Source organism: Phascolarctos cinereus, unplaced genomic scaffold (genome assembly GCF_003287225.1).
Source record: "Phascolarctos cinereus isolate Bilbo 61053 unplaced genomic scaffold, phaCin_HiC Scaffold_726;HRSCAF=1367, whole genome shotgun sequence".
Lineage (NCBI taxonomy): Eukaryota > Metazoa > Chordata > Mammalia > Diprotodontia > Phascolarctidae > Phascolarctos > Phascolarctos cinereus.
The window spans coordinates 191,494,539-191,501,100 of NW_027556098.1; the positions used below are offsets into that span (position 1 = coordinate 191,494,539).

Sequence of the window (6,562 nt, forward strand, 5' to 3'; positions counted from 1 at the left end):
CCAGATTTAAACTCAGAAAGATGAATCTTTCTACCAGGCCTACCATTCTACTCACTGTGCCAACCAGCTTCACCAACATTGTTTCTGTGGGAAGATAAATTCTGAGAGAGTGTTGTATCATGGAATAGTACTGGATGTGGAATTCGACATTGGCAGTTACAAGTCATGTTACCATGAGTCCAGTTAACTTTCTTCCTTGGTCTACTCATATGTTGAAAGAGGATAAAACTATGAACATTATCTACCTCACAGTATTGTAGGATATCACTCTATACACTTGAAATCACTATATAAATATGAGTTACTACTAATAATATATTAATATAGTTCCAAATAACCAAATGAACAAATGGACTTTTGAAACATGCTGCTTATAATGAGCAATTTTCTGTATGGGAAGACAGCTAAATTCATCATTTAGTCTTGGGAGTTGAAAGGTTTTCTTGATATTAGGAAATAGCGTATTCAAAGGTTAAATAGGCACTGGCAAGTGTCATAGGAAAAATGATAGGGATTTTTTTTTCTCCTGACATTTAGATATAATAAGCAAGTTCCAGGTTTAGTACTAGTGATCCATTTAATATATTTTTTTAGAACATTAATGCCCAGTGACCTGCTAACCAGCTCTAGCAAAAAAGCTTAAGATCACAGGTCAGCAGTAAATTTTTGAAGTCCTATTTTAAAAATTGAATTTAACAGAAAAGGAATTATAATGACAAAACAGAAAAAATTTATTGATCAAAGTGTGGCAATTCATGTATACCTGTTTCCATTTACAAATAAAGGTAATGGGATAAAGTAATTTCTAAGAACACCTAAGAGACTGAGAGGCTGCAAAGTATATAGTTACTATAGAAATCCATAACAAATACCTAATAAAAATCTATGGTAGCTCTTCCTTAAACAATAGATAATTAAATCAAATTTATACCTGCCATGTATAAAACAAAACTGAATGCATATATAATACTTGTTGTCCAAACAATGCAATATAGTTGCCAAATCTAATAGTATGTTTTCCTGATCCTGATCCTGCCTGATCACTCCATAGTGTTTGATACCGTTGGATAGTTCTCTTGACCTGTGTATACTTCTCTAAGAGCTTTCATGACACCATTTTCTCTTCGTGCTTTCTTTATTTGTCTGAAAACTCCTTCCTGCATTCTAAACCAAACAATCTTCCAAGCTTCCCTATTTCTGTTTCTGTTGTTGTTGTTCACCTTTTTAGTCATATTCAGTTCTTTATGACTCCATTTGGGGTTTTCTTCGCAAAAATACTGGAATGGTTTTCCATTTCCTTCCCCAGATCATTGTACAGATGCAGAAATTGAGGTAAACAAAGTTAAGTGACTTGCCCAGTGTCACACAGCTAGTGAGTGTCTGAGACCCGGTTTAAACTCAGATCTTCCTGATTCCAGTCTCTTCACTCTATGTACTGCACCACCTCTCTGTCGAGGTTAATACTCTCCTTTTACTCACTCAGTTTCCCAAATTCACTATTAACCTCATCTCCTCATTTCACTCACCTCACATATCCAATCAGTTCTCAAATATTTTTGTCTCTACCTTTCCAATATCTTTTGTATCTATAACCCCTTCTTTCTACTCAAACAGGCATGCCCTACTTCATGCTCTCATCTCCTCTCACTTTAACCACTGTAATAACCTCCAAATTTGTCTTAGTGGTTCAAGTCTGTCCTTGCTTCAATCAATCCTTTAAACAGTTACCAATATGATTTTCCTAAACATCTTTCATGATTACTATGCAATAAATTCCAGTGGCTCCTTATTACCTACAGAATCTAATGCTAACTCCCTTGTTTAACATTTAAAATTCTTTATAACTTGATTCCAACCTCAACCTATCCTTTTAGCTATATTTCATATTACTTCCCTCTACACACCGTTTAACGAGGTTAGCTATTTTGCTGATCTTCAAACAGTCTGATTGGGCCATTTTACAAAAATCAGCGACAACAAAAAAAATTTGTTTTTATTTTAAATATTTCCTTTCCAATTCCTTCCATTTTTTGGCTCTCAAAGATTTGTCTCACTCATGATGATACAGCCTCCCTGGAAAAATTTTCAACACCACTTGAACTTTCACTCATTTTTACCCCAACTCACTGCTCAAAGTGAAGGAGTTGAAATATACCTTGCTCCCCACTGCCACTTCCAAACTCAGCCTCTATCCCTATCACTCATTAACTTTTCTTCTTTTGAGGTTCACTCAATCCACATCTACCAGACATCAAAAAACTAGATGCTCTTTTTTCTACCAGCCTCCAATGTACTTATCCTATTTAATCAATAAGTTCTGTTTTCATACTATGTGACTTCAACATACATATTGAAACTTCCTCAAATACCCTAACCTCCCAATTCTTTCAGTTACTCATTTCCTATAACTCCATCTAACCCACAGCTACACAAAGAGATGACAAAATGTTCCACTTCCATATTCAAGAAATCTGAAATTCTTTTATGTGATCACAATCTGTTGTAATTTCACCTCTTCCTCTCCCCTGTAACACCAGACCTGATTTATGTACTCATTATGACCTCTAATCACTTCACTCTTGAGTTCTTTCCTATATCATCACCCCCATCCCGAACTGCTTCTACTTTCCTCTCTTTCTCCCTCCTCCCCTTGATCCTTTGATGAACTAGGTCAGCTCTATGCTCGGCTATTCTCTTCAGTCTCTTGCCCTCTTATCCTATTGCTGATCTTAACCTGATAAGGCACACCTTGGACTATCTCCACCATCTACTGCTGAACAAAGCTGGAGAAAAAGAGGAAACCATGTTGGTTGGATCTAGTACCAATTTTTGTTACATAACCTCAACTGAGCCATCACTGTGGCAAGGCAATAATTTTATGCTTCCCTAATTGATTCCCTATCCAAACATTTTTACCTCCTTTGCTCTTTGTCTGCTGCTCCCACTAATAGTGGATGTCCCACGAATTTTGTTCTAAGGCCTCTTCTCTTCCCCCCCCCTTGCTTTTTACTTGGTGATCATATCATAACTTTAATTAGCATCTCTATGCTAGTGCTTCTCAAATCTGATGATCTAGCTCTAACCTCTGTTGACCTGAAGTCTGGCATCTTAAACTGCCTAAGGGACATCTCTAACTGGATATCCAGTAGACATTTTAAATTTGTCATATCCGGTCGAGCGCCTGGATGCTCTCTGGTCCCAGCGGGCGGCGGAGGAGTCGAGACGCTGACGCTGGGTTCCGCGCTCCGTCCATTTCCCCCTCCGTCTCCTCCCCTTCGCTTTCCTTCCCCAGCCCAGCTCAGCCTGGTTCCGAGGGGCGAGCCGAAGCCTCCCGGCGAACGCCCAGGTGGTATGTATTCCTCTTAAAGTTGAGAAAAGGAAAACAACTTTTTGAGTAATAAAGACGCCTCCTAAATTCAAGCGCCACCTAAATGATGATGATGTCACTGGTTCCTTGAAAAGTGAAAGGAGAAATCTTTTGGAAGAAGATTCAGTTGAAGAGGAGGATTTTTTCCTAAGGGGCCTATCTGGACCAAAATTTGGACCTCGGAATGACAAAATTAGGCATGTACAGAATCAGGTGGATGAAGTAATTGATGTCATACAAGGGAATATTACAAAAGTGATTGAAAGAGGAGAGAGACTGGATGAGCTACAAAACACATCAGAAAGCTTACCAGATAATGCAACAGCTTTTAGCAACAGATCTAAACAGCTTCAAAGACAATGTGGTGGTGTGGATGCAAAATGAAGGCGATCATGGCTCTGGTTGCTGTTATCCTTTTGCTGGTGATTATCATTCCTGTTGCTCTGAAATATCGGACTTGACTGGGTGACCAGAGATCTCCAATAAAACAGTTCCGGTACAATTAAAAAAAGAAGATTGCTGCATAATTTAATGAAATATGTATATGACTTTCAAGTGTTTTTTTTTTCTCAAGAAGTAAAAAGGCAAGAGTCCAGTTCAAATTGGAGCATTTACAAGTTCCTGATTAGCCTCCTCCCCTTCACCAAAATATGCTGTCATTAATTTATTTTAAAACAGAAAAATCTACTTTGCCATGCTATAGGAACCTAATTTGAAACTAAATAGCTGCCAATGCATTATTTGTATATAGAGTTAAACATTGATGATGATATTTATAATTTAACACAATTTCCTACCAGAAACTAGAGAGGTGGGGATTTATTGCATCAAGTTCAGGGATAGGGTGGGAGATAAGAGGTGAAACATTATGTAAAAAGGGATGGCAACCATTCAGTTAATGATTACAAAATGTATAATTTTTCTCATATGAAAAAATAGGCTTTGGAAATGGTTTCCATGTATTTATGGAGAAACTAATGTTGTCAATACTGCTACTTTCAACTATGGCTAAAGACATTCCAGTAAACCTATTTTGCTGGTACGTAAAATAAATAAAGTAAACAAACAATAAATAAATGAATGAATGAATAATTAAATAAATAATAAATAAATAAATGAAATGAAATAAAATAAAATAAATTTGCCATATCCAAAAGTTAACTTATCTTTCCATCTGAACTTTTCCTTCTCCCTCATATTTTTCTCGTACACTCAAGGGTACCTCCATCTTCTCAGTCACCCAGACTCACAGCCTAAACATCATCATTGACTTATTTCTCTCTCACCTACCATATATGATATGTTGCCAAAACCTGTCAGTTTTACCTTTGTAGCTTCTCTCATGTTAGACATCTTCTCTCCTATGACACTGTCACCAAACTAGTGTAAGCCCTTACCACCTCATGCCTAGACTATTGTTTTATCTCCCTGCCTCTAGCCTCTCCCCAATCCAACCCCTCCTAAAATCAACTATCAAATTCTTCTTAGATTTCTAGTCTATGTCACCGATCCATTGAATAAATGCCAGTGCCTTCTTGTCATCTGTAGGATTAAAGATAAACACCTCTATTTGATATTCAAATTTTTTATAACTTATGCTCTTCCTACCTTTCCCATCTTCTTAGGTCCTACACACACCCATGCACTCTGTCCATCCAGTAACACTGGCCTCTTTTGTGGTCCTTTGATCATATAAGGTAATATTTTTAAAGTACTTAGAAAAGTGCCTGTATAGTAGGCCTTTAATAAAAGCCTGTTCCCTTCCTTTTCTCTTGTCCAAGTCTTTCCGTATCCCGATTGCATGTATTTTCACTTGCTTGGAATTCTCTTCTTCTCCATCTATCCCTTGACTTCTCAGGCTTCCTTCAACTTATCAGACAAAATAAAACCTTCTAATAAACCCTTTCTGATCTCCCTTAATGCTAATCCTTTACCTCCCTTGATTACCACCAATTTATCCTTTATACATTTTGTTTATATGTAGTTGTTTGTATGCTTCCTCTCCCACTAGAATGTATATTTCTTATTAAGGCCTATTTTTAAAGAACTATTTCTTGCCTTTCTTTGTATTTCCAGGGTTTAGGACAGTACTAGCACATTGTTAGTGCTATATAAATTCTTATTAACTTACCAACTGCAGCTGTCTTAACAACCAAATAAGATCTGTCAGATACACCAGTGAAATTTTTATATGGCTGAAAACAAAATAACACCAAATTTTTAGGACATTAGGTAATTCAATACTGATAGGCATGATGTCATGGGTAATTTCAGTTATGTCCATAGTAGGTTTATAAAGGCAAGAACTGTCATGTAAACTTTATATCACCTATAACACTGATATGCTTAGGGTACCCTGGGTGATTAACAAATATTTGTTGAATTGATGAGACTTGAAGAAGAGACATTTCTATGTACCTTTTTACCTTTACCAATACATATGTTGTAATGATCACTGATAGCATTATCCATTTATGCAGCTTGGGAACAGTAATTCTTTTAATGATTTCAACTGTGGGATCAGAAAGAAATGGAGGAAATGTTTCATATCAGTTGTTATTTGGTTTGTCAAGGCAACTGTCACTGAATTAAAGTAACATTCTATTTGGTTTATATCCCAAGAATTATCTTTGCTTTCAGAATACCTAGAAATGTAATTATTTTAAGATATTAAAGTAGTGTTTCTAGGGAATAGAATAAAAACTTTGATAATGCCTTGAAAATTGGGAATTTGTAGATTTTTCCATGCCAGAGGATTTCCATTTTTCTCCTTATTAGTGTACTAGTAAGCATTGTGATATTGGGAATTTTACTTTAGCTTTATAAAGGTCATGTGTGCAGAATGACTAGGCTATTCAAATCACTAACTTAACCCTAGCCATCTATGCAGCTGGATATAACTTCTGTTTTATAATTTTCAGGCATATCATTGTAATCCTTTTTTTCCTAGTCAAAATTTACTTTTGCATTAACAACATGGGGCTGGGGGGAAGATAATAAATATCAGTTTCATAGGCTTTTCATTTGTTTGACAGAAAAAATATGAATCCCTAAAAAACATTTGGTACAGATATATAAAACACAGGTTTATGTCAAGAAAACTAAGAATTACATGAAGTAAATAAATTAGCTACCATGTTATCCTTCCCTTCATAGAAGTGAGGCATAACTCATATTGCTTATAGCTAGTCTTAT

General features: G+C 36.1%; 1 pseudogene; it reads left to right on the top strand.

Annotated features, from left to right (window-relative positions):
• Positions 1-3,045: 3,045 nt before the first annotated feature.
• On the top strand, positions 3,046-3,858 carry LOC110213289 (vesicle-associated membrane protein 4 pseudogene; annotated as a pseudogene).
• The last annotated feature ends 2,704 nt before the right edge of the window (positions 3,859-6,562 follow it).